The sequence below is a fragment of the Triturus cristatus genome, chromosome 7 (assembly GCF_964204655.1).
Source record: "Triturus cristatus chromosome 7, aTriCri1.1, whole genome shotgun sequence".
NCBI classification, from domain to species: Eukaryota; Metazoa; Chordata; class Amphibia; order Caudata; family Salamandridae; genus Triturus; species Triturus cristatus.
The window spans coordinates 806,539,634-806,561,674 of NC_140590.1; positions in this window are offsets into that span (position 1 = coordinate 806,539,634).

Here is a 22,041-nt window from a genome sequence, read left to right on the forward strand (position 1 = left end):
AACGTTAGCGCCGGTTGACGAATCCTCGCGAAATAATTTTCCAAACTTTTGGCCATCTCCGCTCCACTCCTACCCTGAAAGTTTTGCGGTGATCCGTCAAGCGGGGGCCGAGAAAAAAGGGGGGTCCCAAAACGCGTTTTCCCCATGCAATTTCCCATAGGATCTGTTGTCGCAGCTACAGCCCGAACCGCTGAACGGAATGACACCAAATTTGGCAAAGATGTAGTCCTCAGTTCGGACTCGTGCCTTTTGCATATATGGTGTGAATCTGTTCAGTAGTTCCTGAGAAAATTAGGTTAAAAAAGTTAGTGATATCTATGGCCGCGGAGGATCCGCGGACCGTACCCGCACCGTAAGCGCACCCTCCCCGAAACGAGCGCGCACCCTCCCCGAATCGAGTGCGCACCTTCCCGATTGCGCGCTGAATGCTAATTGGCTTTCGAGTGTCTCTCTACATTCGAAACCAGGAACTGTTGGCGGCCATTTTCTGCCTCGGTAGAAGCGAGGCTGAAGATGCAAGGGGAATAAGTGTGTAAAACATATAAAGGGGGCAGAGTGGAAATACTTTGACCCTCTAGAGGTGCTTAGGGGGTCCCAGAAGGACCCCCTGGGGCCCCCTTTTTAAAAAAAATAAACACGGGGAAATGCGCGCACGGTGCGCGCATCCTATCGCGTTGGATGCACGGATTCTCTTGCGGTGGGTGCGAGGATCCACGGCAACGTTTTTTGAAAAACGACAAGAAATCATTGGTTGTATGACAACTTTCTACACTGAAAGGTAGGGTGTATATTTCTGTTTTTTAAAGGTATGATTGTTATTGGCTAACAAAAACAGAATGTAAGGAACATTATATATGATAAGCTGATATGTTGAAAAGTCAAGCACACTTCCTGTCTTGTGTAGGAACATTGTGTGCTGAACTTGTGACCTGTGAGCTCAGTGCAGTGTTCCATGACCTGTTTCTATGGTAACAGGCAGAAGGCAGATTGGGGGAAGGGTTGAAATGTATTTCAGTTGGAAAGGGTTGAAATGTTTAACCAATAGAAATGTGTGTTTGCTTTTGAGTTTATGTGCGAAGGATTGTGATTTGATGTTTACATGTATATGTGTGGAAAATGAAAGGGAAACTTTTTCATTCTTTGCTTTTGCTGAGAGGTGCACAGTGCAGAGATTCTGTAAAAGAAAATATGGTGAGTGATTGATATACTTCTTAATCTACAAAAGAACTTGAAAGATGAGTTATTTAATTGTGATGGGATGCATGTAGACTATTTTGATTTTAATCAGACTAATGTTTTTTTCCTGCTAAAGTGTAGGGAGTACTTTTTTTCTCTACAATGTGTGTGCATGTAGAAACCATTCTGTGATAAGCATTTGTGTTTTTCATGTGTTTGTAAACAGATAACTGCAGTTTTTATATTTTGGTAGAATTAGAAACCAGTCATTGTTTATGAATTTGTGAAATGAGTTATGCTATGTTTCTATACTAAAATGTAGTAATACTTCTAGATGAAGAAATGTGTTTTGGTATAGTGCAAGGGATAGTGTTGTTTGTCTAGAATCACACAGTGAGTCTGTGTGCATTTGGGAACCACTGTGAGAGAAGCATTTGGTAACATCGTGTATTTGCTGACAGATAACTGTTTTAACTTGTCATGTTGTGAAGTTTTAGTAGCATTAGAAGACAGTTATGGCTTATGATTTGATTAAATGAGTCAGGCTTTGACAGAAAAGTGCAGTCCTGAAATATGTAGATTGTGTGCAGTTCCCTTACCAGTTGCACTGTAGTGAATGAGTTTTGGTAAACTCCTAGGGATAGTGGTGCATGTCTAGAATCACAGTGTGAGTTAGTGTGTATAGAATCACAGTGTGAGTTAGTGTGTATTTGAGATCAGTGTGAGAGAAGCATTTGGTGATATCATGTATTTACTTACAGATAACTTTTTTAAAACCTGTCATGTTGTGAAGTTTTAGTAGCATTAGAATCCAGTCTTTGGTTATGCGTTGATTACATGAGTCATGCTTTGACACTGATGTGCTATACTTAAATATGTAGATTGTGTTCAGTACCATTAACTCTTCTAGACTAGTGAATGAGTTTTGGTAAACTCCTAGGATAGTGTTGATTGTCTAAAATCACACTGTGAGTCTGTGTGCATTTGGGTAAGGATTGTGAGAGAAGCATTTGGTAATATCGTGTATTTGCTGACAGATAACTTTTTTTAAAACGGTCATGTTGTCAAGTTTTAGTAGCATTAGAAGCCAGTCTTTGTTTATGCTTTGATTAAATGAGTCAGGCTTTGACACAAAAGTGCAGTCCTGAAATACGTAGATTGTGTGCAGTTCCCTTACCACTTCCACTGTAGTGAATGAGTTTTGGTAAACTCATAGGGATAGGGGTGCTTGTCTAGAATCACACTGTGAGTTAGTGTGTATTTGGATCGGTGTGAGAGAATCATTTGGTAACATCATGTATTTGCTGACAGATAACTGTTTTAAAATCTGTCATGTTGTGAAGTTTTAGTAGCATTAGAATCCAGTCTTTGCTTATATGTTGATTAAATGAGTAATGCCTTGACACTGATGTGCTGTACTTATATATGTAGATTGTGTGCAGTCCCCTTACCCCTTCCACAGTAGTGAATGAGTTTTGGTAAAGTCCTAGGATAGTGTTGATTGTCTAAAATCACACTGTGAGTCTGTGTGCATTTGGGTAAGGATTGTGAGAGAAGTATTTGGTAACATCGTGTATTTACTGACAGATAACTGTTTTAAAACCTGTCATGTTGTCAAGTTTTAGTGGCATTAGAAGCCAGTCTTTGCTTATGCGTTGATTAAATTAGTCAGGCATTGACATTCAAGTGTAGTCGTGAAATATGTATATTGTGTGCAGTTCCTTTACCACTTCCACTGTAGTGAATGAGTTTTGGTAAACTCCTAGGGATAGTGTTGTTTGTCTAGAATCACACTGTAAGTCTGTGTGCATTTGGGAACCACTGTGAGAGAAGTGTTTGGTAACATCGTGTATTTGCTGACAGATAAGTGTTGTAAAACATGTCATGTTGTCAAGTTTTAGTAGCATTAGAAGACAGTTATGGCTTATTCTTTGATTATATGAGTCAGGCATTGACAGTAAATTGCAGTTGTGAAATATGTAGATTGTGTGCAGTTCCCTTACCACTTGCACTGTAGTGAATGAGTTTTGGTAAACTCATAGGGATAGTGGTGCTTGTCTAGAATCACACTGTGAGTTAGTGTGTATTTGGGATCACTGTGAGAGAAGCATTTGGTAACATCATGTATTTGCTGACAGATAACTGTTTTAAAACCTGTCATGTTGTGAAGTTTTAGTAGGATTAGAATCCAGTCTTTGCTTATGCGTTGATTAAATGAGTCATGCTTTGATACTGATGTGGTGTAATTAAATATGTAGATTGTGTGCAGTACCATTAACTCTTCCAGAGTAGTGAATGAGTTTTGGTAAACTCCTAGGATAGTGTTGCTTGTCTAAAATCACACTGTGAGTCTGTGTGCATTTGGGTAAGGATTGTGAGAGAAGCATTTGGTAACATTGTGTATTTGCTGACATATACCTGTTTTAAAACCTTTCATGTTGTGAAGTTTTAGTAGCATTAGAAGCCAGTCTTTGCTTATGCTTTGATTATATGAGTCAGGCTTTGACATAAAAGTGCAGTCCTGAAATATGAAGATTGTGTGCAGTTTGCTTACCACTTCCACAGTAGTGAATGATTTTTGGTAAACTCCTAGGTATAGTGGTTGTTGTCTAGAATCACACTGTGAGTCTGTGTGCATTTGAGAACCACTGTGAGAGAAGCATTTGGTAACATCATGTATTTGCTGACAGATAACTAATTTAAAGCCTCTCATGTTGTCAAGTTTTAGTAGCATTAGAAGCTAGTCTTTGCTTATGCATTGATAAAATGAGTCAGGGTTTGACACTAAGGTGCAGTACCGTGTACTATTCTGTTCACTGTGGCAGAACTGAAAATTTAAAAGTTTTACCTAAGCACTGTCCTAGAAGTAGTCTGATTATTTAGTCAGTTTCTAAGTACCAAATAGACTGCTTCAAATGTCTATGCAGTATGCATGTAGTGTTCTAAAATACTGTACACTTGTCTTTTACACCTTCAATTCCCTAGTCAGTATCCATACACTTCCAGGAAATATCCTGTCACTTCCTTTGCAGTCCTCTAGAGACCCATTCAACAACATGTACTAATCCATTCACTGTGCCAAAACCCAAACACTTATAAATTCACCAAGACACTCTCTTTCCAGTACTCTAATGATTCAGTCACTGCCTAAGTATTCATGCACAGAGCCAGGTCTTAGCATATGGACTTCTTCAAACCCCTATCCACTATGCATGCAGTCCTCTAAGCACCTACACACTTGTCTTTCACACCTTCAATTCCCCAGTCAGTATCCGTTCACTTTTAGCAAACACCCTGTCACTCCATTTGCACTCCTCTAGTGACCCATTCAGCATCATGTACTAATCCATTCACTGTGCCAAACCCTAATAAATTCACCCAGGCACTCTCCTTGCAGTACTCTAATCATTCAGTCAGTACCCAAGTACTCATCCAGTGACCCAGGCCTTAGTATATGGACTGCTTCAAACCCTTATCCACTATGCATGCAGTCCTTCAACCACCTACACAATTGTCTTTCTCACCTTCAATTCCCTAGTCAGTATCCATACACTTCCAGGAAATGCCCTGTCTCTCCCTTTGCAGTCCTCTAGTGACCCATTCAGCACCATGTACTAATCCATTCACTGTGCTAAAACCCAAACACTTATAAATTCACCAAGATACTATCTTTGCAGTACTCTAATCATTCAGTCAGTGCCTAAGTATTCATACACTGAGCCAGGCCTTAGCACATGGACTGCTTCAAACCCCTATGCACTATGCATGCAGTCTTCTAACCACCTAGACACTTGTCTTTCACACTTTCAATTTCCTAGTCAGTATCCATACAGTCCAGCACTTGTGACTGCCTTTGCACTCCTCTAGTGACCCATTCAGTACCAAGTACTAATCCATTCCCTGTGCGAAAAGCCTAGCACTTATAAATTCACCTAGGCACTCTCCTTGCTGTACTCTAATCATTCAGTCAGTACCCAAGTAGTCATGCAGTGAGCCAGGCCTTAGCACATGGACTGCTTTAAATGCCTATGCAGTATGGATGCAGTCCTCTAATCACCTACACAGTTGTGTTTCACACCTTCAATTCCCTAGTTAGTATTCATACTCTTCTAGCAAACACCCTGTCACTCACCCAGTGTGTCTCCTTATAGTACTGTAATCATTTAGTCAGTTAGCATGTAGTCTTTTAGTGAGGTAGGCTTTAGGGCATGAACTGCTTCAAAGTAGTATGCACTATGCATGTAGTGTTTTAACGATCGTTACACTTGTGGTTCAGGGCTATAGTTTCTTAGTCAGTTTTTATATAAAATGTGTTTGTACAGTAATGGAATAGTATAAATTTGAATGTTATTAATATACATTTATTTGTGTTTCTTTTTTACAGATACAGAACAGGAGTGTTTCTCATCTGTTTGCACTCTTCTCGTGCAAGATTGTTTGGATGAAGGGTCCTTAGGTGTTTCATCATAATTGCTGTGCCGCACGAGTATTTTTTGTTAGGATCCCCTCGTAACAGAACTCTATGGCAAATCTTGCGAATGAAGAAGGTGGCATTGGTCTTTGTTTGCCCCTTGGAAAAAGTTAAAAATGTCTTCACTACTGAAGAAAAACATTGTGGGCGTGGTGCCTTCTGCAAACAAATTTCCTCAGATTCGGTAAATATTTTAAAGCGGCACCATTTACAGTTTTTGTAAGTTAAACTTATAAAATTTTGTTAGCTGTATACATTTTATATATCTGTGATTTGTTTCTTGTGGTATTTTGTTGAGAATACCATGTTGTTGTTTTTTTAACAATCTTTTTGATTTTCCAGGTCTGTCGTCGACATCCGTGGTTCCCACAGGAGTGTTCCGCCTTGTTATTTTGTATTATTGTTGTTACATTTTGTTTATTAGTTTATTGTTTATATTTATGTTAATAAAAAAATAAAGTTTGAAAATAGTTTATCGTTTATATATTTATTATTATAAAAAATAAAGTTTGAAAAAAAAATTAATAATGTTTTTGGTTGTTCTCTTAACTGCTGTCTGACTCTTTCTTGTTCTTCTTACTGTTATTTGATGGAGTCCACCATGGTGTTAAAGTTTGGGGCACTTATCGCTGGAATACTAGTGATATATGCAGTTTGCACCAACTTCTGAATAGTGTGTTAGATTTATCTCAACTTTACTTCCGTTAAAGTGCTGATAATGAAATGGAGAGTAGCCGTTCCCGTGCAAAATGACATGAGGTGCACCTTTGCGATTCATTCTTAATACTAAAATCCTGTATTGTATTGCACTGAGGTATTGGCTGCACTTACAGTGTACACACAAAATCTATTAAGAAATCTCATTGTATTTATATTGATTGGGAATAGTGCGTCAGGTGCTGGATCTTGACGAGATACACTGCTCAGTTCGTATATTGTTGTGCACACGAAAAAAATGACATCACAACTTTCACACCAATTGCAATGCGAAACAAATTCCGGCGATAAGACACGTTAGCAGCAGGGATTTTACACCTGCTTTCTGCTGGTGTTAAGCAGGACAACTACCTACACCATGAAAGGGAACACAGCCAAGAGCCACACCAGAACACCCACAGGTGCCATAGAGTCAATGAGCATGATACAGGGATACCCATGAGGGCCAGAAGACTCATCTCAACAACTCCAGGACCGCCAATGCCCCCCAAACCCACATCTTAGTAAGTGTGTCCCTGTGGTCATTGTCTTAGCATGATAGGCATAAGCCCTGCAACATTACAGTGTGCTGTCACCTCAGCGTTGGCAGTGAGCCTGGATGTGTAGCTACGTACGTATCCTCCTGCATGCCCAACTGGCATGTGCTGGTCTGTTGTTCACAGGTCAGTGCAGGGGTGTGCCTATCCGGCAAGGGGAACGGGGTGTCTCGGACATGTCCGTGTACAGGAAGTGCGGTAAGTGTGTCCCTGTGTTCTGGTGTGGCCTGTTACAAGAGCCGCAGCAGTCGATGTTGTAAAGTGGCATGCACCACCTCCAAACGGCACTGTGATGTTGTTGTTGGATTGTAGCAGGACATGCGCAAATAGGTATTACAATGGCGTGCCGTACGAGTGCACGAGATACACCTGCTCACCGTACAAAAGTGTGGGGGCTCGTGGGAGGGAGGAGCAGCCGTTTGGCAACATAACACACAGTGAACTCGACCATGTGCCACATGCTGGGCATCTCATCCATGATGACCACGGTTGCAGACATCCCACAACACCAACGACTGGCCTTTGTACGCATCCCGTACGAATGCAGCGTGGTTTTCACTTCTATGCTCGTTCAGTGGTGTGATGTTGGCAGGTTGTGTGACTTGTGCTCCTTGTTGGTGTGTTTCATTTTGGCCATTGTGAGGTCTATATGTGTGTTGTACTTAATTGTGCATGTGTGCCATTCTGCCCATCTCTCCCCCTCCCCCCACTCCCTGCTTCTTTCTCTTCCTAGTGCTGTTGTGTCTATAATTTTGTTGCTGCACACATAAATACATGTAAAGAATAAATTAGAATAGTTCCTTGATTCTTTTAGGTTTCACAACTTCTCTATTGGTTTCTTTTTAATTTTCCATATGAACTGTTTTTTTTAATATTCAACAACACATAGAAGTCAGAAGTGCAACGTATTCTATCAACACACTTTCTAGAACATTCTACAATACATGCAGGTTAAAAGTTCATAAATTTTTTAAAACTTTACGATATTTTTTTGTAACATTTTCTTGAACATTTAACGACACATGCAGGTTAAAAGTTGACGATTGTTTTAAGTTCGAACAGTGCCTTCCAAATGCAAGTAGCAGGTGTGGTTGAGCTGAGCAAATGTTATCCTATGATATGTACTCCACGTTGAAACTGCTTTTTCTTAGCCCGGAGGCATCAGACTTCATCGATCTAAAAAATATGAATGATTCAGGACAAGACATAACGCCCAGAAAAAAACGGAAAAGAAAAGAGCTAGAAACAAGAGGCAATCTAAACTAATCTACGAGGAAACAACAGATCCGGGAAGCAACACGGAGCAAACCTCAAGTAGAGCTAAATCGACTCGCAAGAGCCCCCACCCAACATTAAAAGCCGTACCTGAACGGAGGCAGATCATCATGAATAAACCTGAAGAAGAAGGGGGGCAAATGCGAAAACTATATGGCAGTGGTTCGGGAACAGCAACGGAGCCCTCGCTGAGGGAAGTCCTCAACTCTATTAAAACCTTTCACAAAGATGCAAAAAAAGATAGCCATCGGAATCATCTGGCTATTCAAAAACTGGAGGGGGCTATCAATAAAGTGGGAAATACCTGTTCGGAAATCTCTGATAGAATGAGCTGTGCTGAAGTACGTACAGATAATTTAGAAGCTGATGTGGGTAAGCTTCAATCTCAGATAAAGGAACAAGATGACATATTAAAAGACTTAATGGCCAAGGTTGAAGATCACGAAAACCGAGCTAGGAGAAATAATTTACGCTTTTTAGGGATTCCTGAGGGCGCAGAAGGAAGTGATTCAAGGGGCTTCGTGGTCAATCTTCTTAAATCTGCATTTCCGGAACTCAGCTCATGGGATATGGACAGAGAAATTCAGCGAGCCCATAGATTTCCTCTTACTTTATCAAAACGTTCTGACAATCCGCCGCAATATCCGAGGGCTATGTTAGTCAATTTTGGCAATTTCACATTGCGCGAAGCTACATATGATTTAGCAAGGCCTACTAGTAAAAAAGAACACAAGGGCTTTATGTTTTTTGTCAGACCAGATTTTGCACATGCAACTGTCGAACGACGATGGCGAATGAGACAACTTTTTACCCCCTTTGAACAAATTGGAGCTTCAGTATATTTGCAAAATCCGGCTCGCTTAAAAATTAACTTCAGGGGAACAACGCAAAGTTTTTCAAGCGAAATCCAGGCGGAGGCGTATCTGAGGGAAATATCGGAGAAAACAAAACAAAACAATGACAAATAAAGGAAAAAAAAAAATGTAAAGGGTTTGGCATGCAGATCTTGCTAAAGCTTGGGGTCATATTACAGAAAGGAGCTGGGGATGGCAAACGAAAAACTTGTTATACAAATATGATATTAATATTTGGTATATTCGGGATTATTCTTTAATATGTAATGAAATGGTTGAATGGATTAAGACCTTTATTTTGCTTTCTAGTCGATATATCCAGGGTATATATAATTAGGCAACGGGGCAAGCGCAGGCGCACTGATCATACCGACGCCCACACTGGGGTACCTAGGACCCAGGACGCCTCATAGGGGGGTAAGGGAGGGGTGGGGGGTGGGCAAACTGGTGGATGGGAGGGAAGGGTTGGGATGGGGGGAAGACCAAGAGAAGACAATCAGTGAAGGGAGTACCTTTAGTATATCAAAAGAAATAAATGTGTTAGTAGGATTTAAAAGGGTGATCAAGGGCCAGGGAGGAAGAGCATGGCGGTTAAAAACGACAACTATCATTCTTACACGTCGTAAGATTTATAATATAGATGGCTAGACTACGAATTGTATCTCTAAATATTTGCGGGCTCAATGACCTAAAAAAAAGACAATTCGTAGCAGAAGGTCTTCAAGCCATGGAAGCTAATATAGTTTGCTTACAAGAGACCCATATAGAGACAGGCCAACAAAATCTGTTGAAATCCTTGGGGTTTCAACTAATAGTTGCATCCACCCAGGGAACTCGTACGAAGGGAGTGGCCATTCTAGCTAAAGGTAGGGGCTTACAATTTAGTCGATCACTTACAGACAAGCTTGGGACATGGGCCATTACTGAGTGCCACTACAATTGTGGTCAGAATACGGTTACCCTATGCACAGCTTATGGGAATCTAGGAGATGACCCTGATACTCTTCTAAGCATCGCTAACGAATTAGTACATTGGCCCTTGCCTCTTATTGTGTGTGGTGATCTAAACCTTCACCTACCCGGAGATTGGACTGCTGATCCTTTATTTAAATATCAAGGGAGAAAACCTAATGTCTTTAGAGGATTTAAAGACTTGTGTGAACGACATGGCCTGCTGGATGGATGGCAATTGGGGCATCCTAGAGACCAAGGATATACTTTTTTTCCTATCCCCATTCTCGTCATGCCCGTTTAGATTATATCCTTTTGTCGAATTCCATTAGGGATGGTTGCACTATGAGGAAGCATCCAAGGGCATTATCCGATCATAATCCTCTAGAATTGAATATTGCATGTAGCAATATTATTCGTACTAGAAACCTTTGGACATTTGAAAGAGCTTTTTAAAAAAAGGAGGAGTATCGTACTCTTATGAGAGAGTGGTTACCATCTTTTTTAAAAATAAACATGGGCAGTGCTCATGTCGAGGTAGTTTGGGATGAAGGCTGGCATCAGAGGGGAGACTTTGCAATTCTCAGTACGCACTAACAGGAAAGGTAAAGAACAACTAGCCTCTTTATATCAGAATCTGAATAAATCTGAAGCAAATTTGATAATAGCTTTGCAAACAGGTTTGGGTTCTGAGGAATAGCGCACGTTGCAATCGCTAGGAACAAGATATGTGATATATTTACGGAAAAAGCGATCACTAAAGCTATGATATTCAAAGGGGAAATTTACGAACTCAGCGAGAGTGTAGGGCACCAGCTGGCTGTTCGTACAAGGGAAGAGATGACGGGAAAAATGATAAAAGCTATAAATGATAGGAATGGTGAATTGAGATCAGAAGAACTCGATATTAGAACTGCTTTTCAAATGTTTTATCAAAAACTGTATGAGGAACCGTTAGGAGGGCAAGAGGATGCTAGAGACTATCTGGATAAAGAGTTGGCCGAACACCTCGAACAAGAAGATAAGGATTTACTGGATTCTCCCATTTGTTGGGAGGAAATTCTATTATCTATGAAACCCCTGACGGCTGGCAAGCAGCAGGTGTAGATGGAATCCCTACAGAGTTTTTCCTCGAATTTGCAGAACAATTAAAAACTATCATGTTACAACTTTTTAAGTCCATAGTTCAGGGAGGAAACCCACCACCGTCTTGGTCTTTAGCAAAAATAATGATCTTCCTGAAGAAAAACAAAAATCCGTTGAAAATGGGCTCGTATCACTCAATAACCTTGATTAATGGTGACTCCAAAATTTATTCTAAACTCCTTGCAGGGCGATTAGCACCTATAATTCATAAAATTGTATCAGTCGGACAACACGGATTTATCCCCGGCAGATCAACTAGCGATCATATACAGAGAGTTATCTCTTTGTTTGACTATGCAGAAACTACAGGAGATCCTATGGCCCTTATTGTTCTGGATGCAGAAAAGGCGTTCGATAGGGTCTCCTGGAAGTTCTTATGGACAGCAATGTCAGATCGAGGATTAACGAAGGGATTTATCAAAGCTATCCAAGGATTATATGTCAATCCAAGGGCCAACGTAGTGATAAACGGGAATATGTCCGAGAACTTCATGATTACGAGGGGAACTAGACAGGGGTGTCCCTGTTCGCCCCTCTTATTCGCGATATATATTGACCAATTTATACGTAAACTTGATAACCATCCTTATGTGTCATCTATTACAATTAACAATTATGAAACCAAAGTCCTAGCTTACGCTGATGATATAGCGGTAGTTACTACTAATCCCAAGGAGGCAATTAAGATGGTTGAGAAGGAAGCAACATGTTTCGGCAAAACTTCTGGGTATAAACTTAATACGGGGAAAACTCAAATAATCATTAATGACAAAGTGGAGATGGAAGACGATAGAGTTGTGGAACACGCTATTTATCTAGGTGTCAATATAAGTGCTAAGGTAGATAAAATTGTACAGTTAAATCTTGACCCACTAATAGTGCGCACCAGAGAAGATTTAATTGGATTGGATAATCTACACTTAACTATTGGTGGCAGATGCAATTTAATTAAAATGCTGATTCTACCTAAATTTGTATACTTCTTCAGAACAATTTGTCTCCCCGTATTACTTCAAAAATATCGAATCTTTGTTTGCCAGATTTATTTGGGGATTTAAGAAACCACGGAGGGCACTAAAATGGATTATGCTACCAAAAGAAAGAGGTGGGTTAGCGTTGCCTAACTTTAGGATCTATTATTGGGCAACAGTGGCCAAATACTGTATAAACTTGATAGTTATTGAGCCGAGTTATTGTGAGATCCCGACCCCACAGGAAATGGTATTAGGAGATAGAAGTAAAGGGTGTTTATGGAGACATATGAATGATAATTTTTTTAAGAAAACTAAACTCAAGACTATTCAGGGAATTTGGAAAGTTTGGAGCAATATCCGTAAATTCCTAGGGTTGGGCCGCTTCTCATGCTATACGCCAATCAGTGGCAACTCTGATCTTTCTGAGATATTTCATGATGGCTATATGTCTAGATGGATTAGGGCAGGGATTACCCAACTTGGTTGTTTCTATATCGAAAACCGATTGAAAAGTTTTTCAGAACTTCGTAATGATTATAATGTTAGCAATAGGGATTTTTTCAAGTACTTACAAGTCAGGGATTTCTTGTCAAAGAAAATGGGGGGGCGTCGTAATTTTCTAAATATCATATTAATAGATAAATTATGCTTGGAATCTACTCCTAGAATTGGGGAAATATATAAGGACCTTATTAGTAGTTTCCCGGATGATCTCGATAAACATTTTACTAGATGGCAGATTAACCTATGCGTACAGCGAGTAATACTGGAGCAAGCGTTAGAGCTTGCACAAACATTGCTAATGTCAATTAAATTACAAGCACAATTTTATAAAACATTCTTTGCCTTGTATTACACACCGTATAAAATGGGCAAATGGGCAATTGGCTTGGGAACCGCTTGTCCACGCTGTTTATTGGCGGCAGCTAACGATATTCACATGTTTGCCACGTGCCCATCACTTACTAATCTTAGGATAGAAATATCTAACTTCATTTCGGATCTATTTCAGGAAGAAATTACTATCTCTAGTGAAGAAATGATCTTAGGACTGGCTGCTATTGAGCGCCCAATACAACAACAGGGGCTGATATTTGTAGCAATGGCGGCTCTTAGATTGTGTATAGCCACCGCATGGCTTGATCCCCAACCGCCATCTTCCACACAATGGAGGACTAGATTACTTGCCATATGCAGTGTGGAGGTGGCAATTTATAAGAACAAGGGATCTAAGAAAAAACAAAGAGGAATGATGATTTGGGAACCTTTGTTACTCTGGATAGAAGATCACAGCCAAGGGTAATACATCTAAGGGAATAATCTTAAGGTGAAAGTGGATGTGTGAATTTCTGCTCCTCTGTTCCTTAGCCTTCTTTTTCTCTTTGTCCTTTCGGGTTATCAAATCTACTCGCTGCGAGAGACTACTTCTATAATGTTTATACTAAAGGTGGTTTATCCGAAGGTGTTTCTTGATCTTGGTCTTTGTGGGGGGAGGGGGGGATTGAAATGTATTGTATTAAAAGACAAATGTCAATAAAAACTATTTTAAAAAAAAAGAAACTGCTTTTTCTTAACCAATCACAAAGATGCTTTTCCACAAAACTAATGTGCACCCTACTTTTAAAAAAGAATGCTTTTCATGATATCTTCAGAGATAAGTTATAGATAGGAATTAGCATTTAAAAAACCTTTGAAATTCACTGAAAAAACCAAAGGTTTCATGCACGTTATAGTTAGGAATTGGCATTTAAAAAACCTTTGAAATTTACTGAAAAAACCAAAGGTTTCAGGGGCGTTATAGTTAGGAATTGGCATTTAAAAAACCCTAGAAATTCACTGAAAAAACCATTGGTTTCAGGGGTGTTATAGTTAGCTGGACACTTCCCTCGTACAAAACCCTAGAAATTCCCCTGTTATAGTTAGTTCAGCTAACTATAACTTGCGCCCCCGCAATGCACTGCTGATGACGTCACATATTACATCACTCATGACATGGTCAGTGACATCACTGATGAGATCACTGATGACATCTCAAATGACATCACTGATGACGTCATCCATGTGATAAATTAGTGCATCTTCTCACACCCTAATATAACCTTTGATACACCGACTCAAAATTTCAGACGGCCATTTTGACAACCATAGATACTCCAATACCAATAACTACTCACCCACTCATTGACTTTTAGGTCTACATACATCTCCACTCACTCACCTGTACAGTCATCCATACTTACAGTCACTCTGTGCATTTATACACCTATATAGACACTCACACACCGCCAATCATCCATTGAGGTACTGATACATCTAGTCAGTCATGTAAATAATTAATCACAGTAAAATGTACTCACCTATACAGTTAAAAACACTCAAGTTCACTTACTCATAAAAATACTAACAAATTCTGTGTCTTCCTGCAGAAAAACAAACAGCACATGACACAGATATCCTTGCACTATGGCGCATACAGCCACTCCCAAAATCACACACTCTCACATATAGATAGTTATATACTCTTACACTCATATACACTGCGTTTCACATATGTAGTTACTGACACATGTACAACTGCGATATACATTCAATCATTAACACACCCATACATACACTCACCCAACCATACAGTCCATCACAGATGCGCTCTTAAAAACATGCACCCACTGAATCACCCACTCACACATCTAGTCACAGAGTCACACACACCCTACCCACACAAACACTCAGGCACCCATACAGATACTCAGACAACCAATCAATAACCCATATAGACACTCATATAGCTATTCACAAAACCATGCAGCCACTTATACACCAACACACAGACACATACAGACATTCACACAGTTTAGTCACTAGTCTGCACTAAGACACATTTAACAGGGGAATTTCTAGGGTTTTGTACGAGGGAAATGTCCAGCTATATATATATATATATATATATATATGTGTGTGTGTGTGTATATATATATATTCCTGGCTCTAGTGGGGTTTTCTGCACCCTTTGGGACAGATAAGCCTTCAAATAAGGCCGATCCGCCCCCAGGGGTGGCAGAAACTGTCCACAAGTATAAAAAAAGTATAAAAAAATCATAATTAGGGGTCGATCCTGGCCCAGGGGATCACCCCAATGCACTTTTAAAACAAATTCCTGGGTCTAGTGGCCCACAAAAATAGGCAGGTCTGTTCCACGGGGTGGGGGCAGAATACAGCCACAAGTACCAAAAAACATGAGGGGGCGATCTTTGCCTAAGGGATTGCCCCCATGCATTATCTCAGACTCTAGTGGGGTTTTCATGTGCATAATTTATGCCCCTAGGAAGCGACCCTTACCTATGGGGTAGCTTCCATGCCAAGAAAAATAAAACCCTGGTGTCTAGTGGGGGCATACCTACTGCACTTTCACGACACCATGCGCGATCATGCATCAGGAATGCCCTGCAAAGAGACATCGGGGATAAGAAAAACTCTTTCCTCTTCCCCAGTGCCTCGATGCCACGGGAACGCCCCCCTCCCCCCGGAGCAGGAAACACCTACCTGCTCTCTCCGGATGCTTGGAAGCAAATGGCTTCCAGAGCATCCAGGGGCTCCTGATGAAGTTGGCAAGCACTGATATCATAGGATTGCCAAGGGGGGGGATGTGAGTGGCAATGGAAACCCTTCTGCTTCCCTCCCTGTTTGTGGGAGTGTAATGGGCTGCCCATGGGGGAGCGCCAGCACTTCCCCCATGGGTGTGGGCCATGACAGAACGGTTCCCTCATGAGCACATGCCAGCTGTGGCTCATGACGGAACAGTTCCGTCATGAGCACGGAAGAGGTCAACAAGCAGTTGTGTAAGCAAACTAATTAAATATTCCAATCTTTCACAGGCTATAGACTGGCACCATATTAAGACCAAAAACTCTTTAAAATATCCTCTAAAGTGTTTGTTGCCTCAATAGAATTCAAACAGGTTAGTCGTTTTTTTTTCTAGTGAAAATTGACGTAAAGACCCTAAAGTCAGACACCATTTTGACCAGGCCTAGACTCCATTTTGTTCCTACTCATTGGCATGCCTACCTTTTACGTAGATGCCATCAGTCCTTACCTTTCTAATAACCTGTGAAGGTGTCAAGTCATCCAGACAATGACATTGATAAGACACCTAATGTAGCATGAGTCTGAGTGAAGTATGTTGTTATCTGTATTTCAAGGTGGGCTAGTAACAGCAACATGAACAATGTCTGGATTGCCGTATTTTTACTGTATTTCTTTATACTAATGTGCCTAACACTAGACTATTGATACACAAAGGTTATGTCAGAAATTCCTCAAAAATTCCCCATTTGAGGTAAGATCGGTGATCAACAATCAAAAAGGCTCATCAAGTGGTCATTAAGTTAGAGAAGTCCTTTGTCGAAGTTATCGCACAAGATACTGCCAGAGGTTCAGAAAGAGAAAATCAGATAGCTGTACTGCCACAGTTTCCCTGTGTCATGCTGAGTGCTGATACCGAGCCAAGAGTGAGAGAAGCAGAGCCCAGCTGTTGTTTGTTTTCCTTTCGAAGGAACACTTTCTTGTGACTACTGATAGCTACAGCTTCTTGCTACAAATACGTATTCAGTGCACTAAGTTCCATAGAAACTCTAGATGAGAGTAGTCTACTCCATGCTCTCATAGTAGAGCACATAGAAAAAGTATTTAGGGTTTTGAGTGGCCAAATTATATTTAGAATATGGTAGAAACTTTCCCTAAATGCAATTCATGTAGCAATCGCTAAATGCGTTGATGGTAATTTGCGATTCCTTTGAAAAATGCACATTTTTCAAAGTGCCATGTGGCGCGCACCCCAGCACCCTCGCAATTGCATTTGCAATTTGTGATTACCAATTTGGTACTCGCAAATTGCGAATGCATTCCCATACATTCCTATGGGCCTATAAATCACTGTTTACATTTTGATAATAGTAGGTTCAAACTTATAATCCATTGTAAACTAATATCTGTATGAAAAAGTATTTAATGCACCCAAACAGGCTTCAGGAAGCACTGCATAAACATTGTTAACTAATTTGACCAATAGAGCAGAAAAGAGCCCGTCTTTCTCATGGATTGTTTGCAAATATTTTGTCCGTGATCCTAGGAGAACTCGTCGACAGAGCAACAGTGTAATTGATAGGCCAATAGGTGCACCTCGACAATATTTATTGACAAGAGCCCCAATTATGAGTTGTGGGGCATGCAATTCCCAGCGTGAATATCACTCCACACAATCCTAAATTGGCTGGTGTTCCCATACCCAGACTTCTCAGGTTCAAGAACAGCAGACGCAATTTTCCTGGTCAGAAATAGCGGCTGGTAAAATTGCAATGCTAATGGGTTGCATTGCTGGCTGGAGCTCTTCCCCAGATTCCACCTGACTCTCAACCAAGACACTGGTGAGCATAAAATGCCTCCGCTTGCCAGGCAACATCTTACTTTTCCCTTACCACTCTCTGAACCCAATTTACCCCCCTCAACCTATACAGGAAGTGGAACCCTCGCATCCATTTACCATCTTCTCAGAACAGGCGATAAATGTATGTGTTAAACTGTATGGAATCAGGAATTCCATGTTGGTTCTGGTTCTGCATAGTTACTCCTCATTTCATAGGGTCTAACTCACAACTACAGGACTTCCACAGGGACAATCCAGTTATTCTGACTGCCCAAAATCTCATCATGGAATTTCTCATTACTATAATCAAGGCCCATGCCTTTGTACATGTATGTGCTGTGTTTGACATCAGTTTAGTCTATAAACATTTGGGGGCTCTTGGGAGAGATTTGTATAGGTTTCTCTGGCTTGTTTGTGCATGATTGCACAAATATAGTAGTGGCTTACCCCATATTTATATTAATTTTATGTATGAGTTTTCTGGTACAGGTGCATGGATCTGGAGAATGTGGTTGCCCCAGATTTGTTTTTCATATTTCAGCTTTTTTATGCATGAGTCTAAGGGTCTCTCAGTCAGGCTCCACAAGATTTACATTTGATTTTTCGTTAGGCTTCTATGCTTAGTACTTGAGTCGTGGTATCTCAATGGCAGTTGCCCAAGATTTATAGTTAATTTAATGTGTGTTTTTATGAATGAGGTACATGAGTCTGTGGGCTCTGGGCTGGAGTGACCAAGTGGAGAATCTTAGCAGATTGTGTACACAGATCAGTTATAGGTCTGTCAAGCATCACTATTAATAGAATAGCATGCATTGGTCTGATGGTCTTGATTTATACTGGATCAGTTTTGATTTTCTTTACACATGATTCTAGCTTTCTTCATGGGATGGAGGTGGATCCCCATATTATACTCAATGTAAAAAAACGTTTGTCGATAATGGCATGAGAACTAGTGTCTATGGAGGGTGTTGACCACAGATTGCATTACTTTTTTCAAGTTTTCTATGCATGAATGCATGAGTCTTGGTGTCTCTGTAGATATAATTTACCTTAAATATTATTTTGGGTATGGTTGAATGAAGGCACCAAAAAAGCACCTCAATATTGTTCTCAACAACATTAGGGCTAACATGGTTTGCAGGAGTGGACTATGTTCAATTTCTTTAACCTTAATTTGAGATTTTGAATGGGCAGTAATATAATATATGTTTTGCCCTGAGTCCATGTGAGAAAAGGAAAGGCTGGTGGTCCTTGAAGAGTGTCAGTGCTGTCTAGAGTAAAAACTATAAATCATCTTCCACAGAGAGGGGATAGTGACAAAGCTTGAGGTAGTTATCCCACTCATAGAAGTGTTGCTGAACATACATTTAAAATACTCCTCTCTGGTGCGTTTATTTTCAGAAATTGCAAGTACCACATCAAAGTACAGTGAGTTGCCTCCATAAAGATATTGCTAAGCAAAATCTATGTACTGTTACAGTTAGAAATAGGACTGTTATTGCAAGTTACTGAAGCTATCTCTTATTTCCTTCAGACACACTATGACTTGCAGACCTTAGTGCCCAGCAGAAGTGAAAAATCAGAGTAGTGGAGTTCAGTTTCTCTATTTTCTCATGTACCCAGTTCCCCTTCCTTGTTTCTGCCTCTGCTCCTCATGTTTGTGTGTTTGTGGTCATCAATGGAGGCAGAGGGAGAAGTATGCTGCTGCAGTTGGATCTCTAACACAAAATTAGTGCTCTATTTATTACAGATTGCATAGGCCATGCATTCATCAGCTTGAGTGATGTTTTCTGACAGTACTCTTCTCAAATTTTAGAGGCTACAACTTAATTACGAAAGAAGGCTTTAAGGAATCAAAGTATAAAAAGCCACATTCAGTAATAATTGCAGTGAAACAAAAGATAGATAGTATGGTCAAATCTGAAAATATAAAACCAAAATTCAAGTGTCTTTGCCCACAGATTCTGAGAAGGCGGGTTCATGGGTATTACCACCTCCTTTAAGGGACACCAAGTTTTTGGAACAACCCTGTTTGATAGTGACTCCATTCATACCTTTGGCAACTCTTGAAAGGGTTTCTGGAGACCCAAAGAAGTTTGCATTATTTCTTGATCATATTTTCATAATATTCAAACTAAGGTGGCCATCGTTTTGATGTACTTAAGTAGGAATGTGACAAAATGGAGCATTCCATTAGTAGAGAGAAATGATCCTTTTCTGTATAATTGTTCTGCCCTCTGTGCCTTCAGATGCATAAATTGCTAGACGGAAAACTGCACACAATTTTTTTAAATAATTAGGGGCCGATTTGTCTGTTGGAAAGCCTCCGACCTTCCGACCGACATATCCAGTTTCAATTTCGACTGCCTAATAACAATGTAGGCGATCGGAATTCAAACCGGACGGTCATTCCCACTGGATTCTGATGGACTAAAGGAGCCAGTCGGCCAGTCAGAGACCCCAACGTAATCCCTGAAGGCGGCGTTTCATCCTTCGGGATTACAATGCCGGTTTCGGAAAGGCTTTCCATGTCGGGCTTTCTGACATAGAAAGCCTGTCGAAAAGAGACTTTGGGAGCCCCCAGCAGGGACCCCATTCCTCCACCACCTCTAGTTGGGGACCATGGTGCCTCTATGGTGCTGCCCGAATAGTGCCTGCTACACGGTGCAGGGATTAACAGAATCTCCCATTTCTCCATGGAAACTAGTGCTTCAGCCCTTTTACGGCCTCAGCACAAGCTCCCATGGAGAAATGGGAGTATGCAACTGCATGTGAGTCCACCCAACAGAGTAATTACGGCCTTGGTTGTTAACCCTGAAATAGGATCATGAAGATCTGGTACATTTTGTTACAACATTTAATCAATGAGTAGTTGAAACTAGTTGACCAGATGAGAAAAGGGCAGCCTTGTTTCTCAAGGGCTGCAAAGCGGATTGAAGGATGTCTTGGCAAGTAGTCAATCCTCCTAATAGGTGTGATGAACACACAGAGTTAGTGGTTCATATGGATAGTAGCTTATCTGAACTCCGTTCTGAAAAGGCCAAAGTATTAGTAGTTCAGCTGAAGTTAGTGAATAGAGTAATAGAAAAGTCTTAGCCTATGCAATTAGGCAGTATAAAGGGGCCCAATACTAAATAGGAAAAAGAGGAAGGACGTCTATCATTTATTCATGTATTGTGGAAGGTCAAGTAGTTTTTATAAATGACTGTACAGGTAAACCTAGGACCATTAAAAGTCCAGAGTTGGTAACATTGCCCTTTGAGATTCCACATTGCAAACCACTATAAAACTCAACAACCCAAAACATAAATGTATTTAATATTTTATTTGGTAATTACAAAATGTAAATGCTAATAAATATGCTATTATTTTCCCTAAAAATGTAAAACCTTATTTTAAAACACTTCCTATGCAAAATCCCATAAAAATAGCAAATTTTTAAAAAATGTAGACGTATTAAAATGTAATTAAAAAGATAAACAGAAATATTTTTGATCATTAGAACCCAATTGAAAAACCCAGGAACTGGAAAAACATTACAATTACAAATCGTATTTTAAATTTTAACTAAAAAACATTTAAAAACACCCCAATAAAGAAAACAAATTAAAAAACAAAGAACTTTTACAAAAACAAATACTTTAAAAACTAAACATGATTAACATAAAAAATATAAAAGGAAATTAAAAACCATGATATTAAAGTGATAGATTTTTTCAACTTCACAATTATTGTTAGAAACAGAAAAATAATACACTTTACATCGATATATAAAACTTCAATATATTGGTACTGCAACTAAGAAAAATGAGAATTTATGGTTTGTAAAATCCATGAGTTTTTAACTGATGCACCTTTGCTCTGATCTCTCAACTGGGGCAACCTTACAGCATAAACATACAGCTGGAAACTTTAAGAAACAAGTCATAATTGATCATACATCCACCATCACCTTTCACTTCGTGCTACACTTTAGTGAGTGAATTCCTTTGGAGAATGATCTCGCCATTCGTGTGCCAGAGCAGAGCATTTCCAATACATTGCAAATAATGCACAAGTGTGGCCATTCTGTATTAACCTGTGTGCGAAATTAACACGCATCAACCTGAATTTCCGTCTCCTGTAACCATTGTTTCAAATAGCTTATTCCAAACTGGTGGAGAAAAACAGACAGCTCCAAAACACGAAGACTACTTCTTGAACAAAAAGGAACACTGCCCCGGACAAATGTATTTATTTGCTATGGGGTAAATAGATCCAATGTACAGGCTTAATAGGCTGGTGCCTGAACTTTGATGCCTTATAGCCAGGCATAGATAATGCCAGCAATCCCTCCATAGCCTGCTCCTCCAGAGGGATCCTGCCCCTGGATCAGACATCAATGAAAGGTTATTATTACGGCTGAGCATCTGAGCTGCCCAGTATATGAGGAGTATTACAGTCTTTTTCAAGACCAGCCTCTCCAAACTATAGAGACCAGCCTCTCCAAACTATAGAGACCAGCCTCTCCAAACTATAGAGA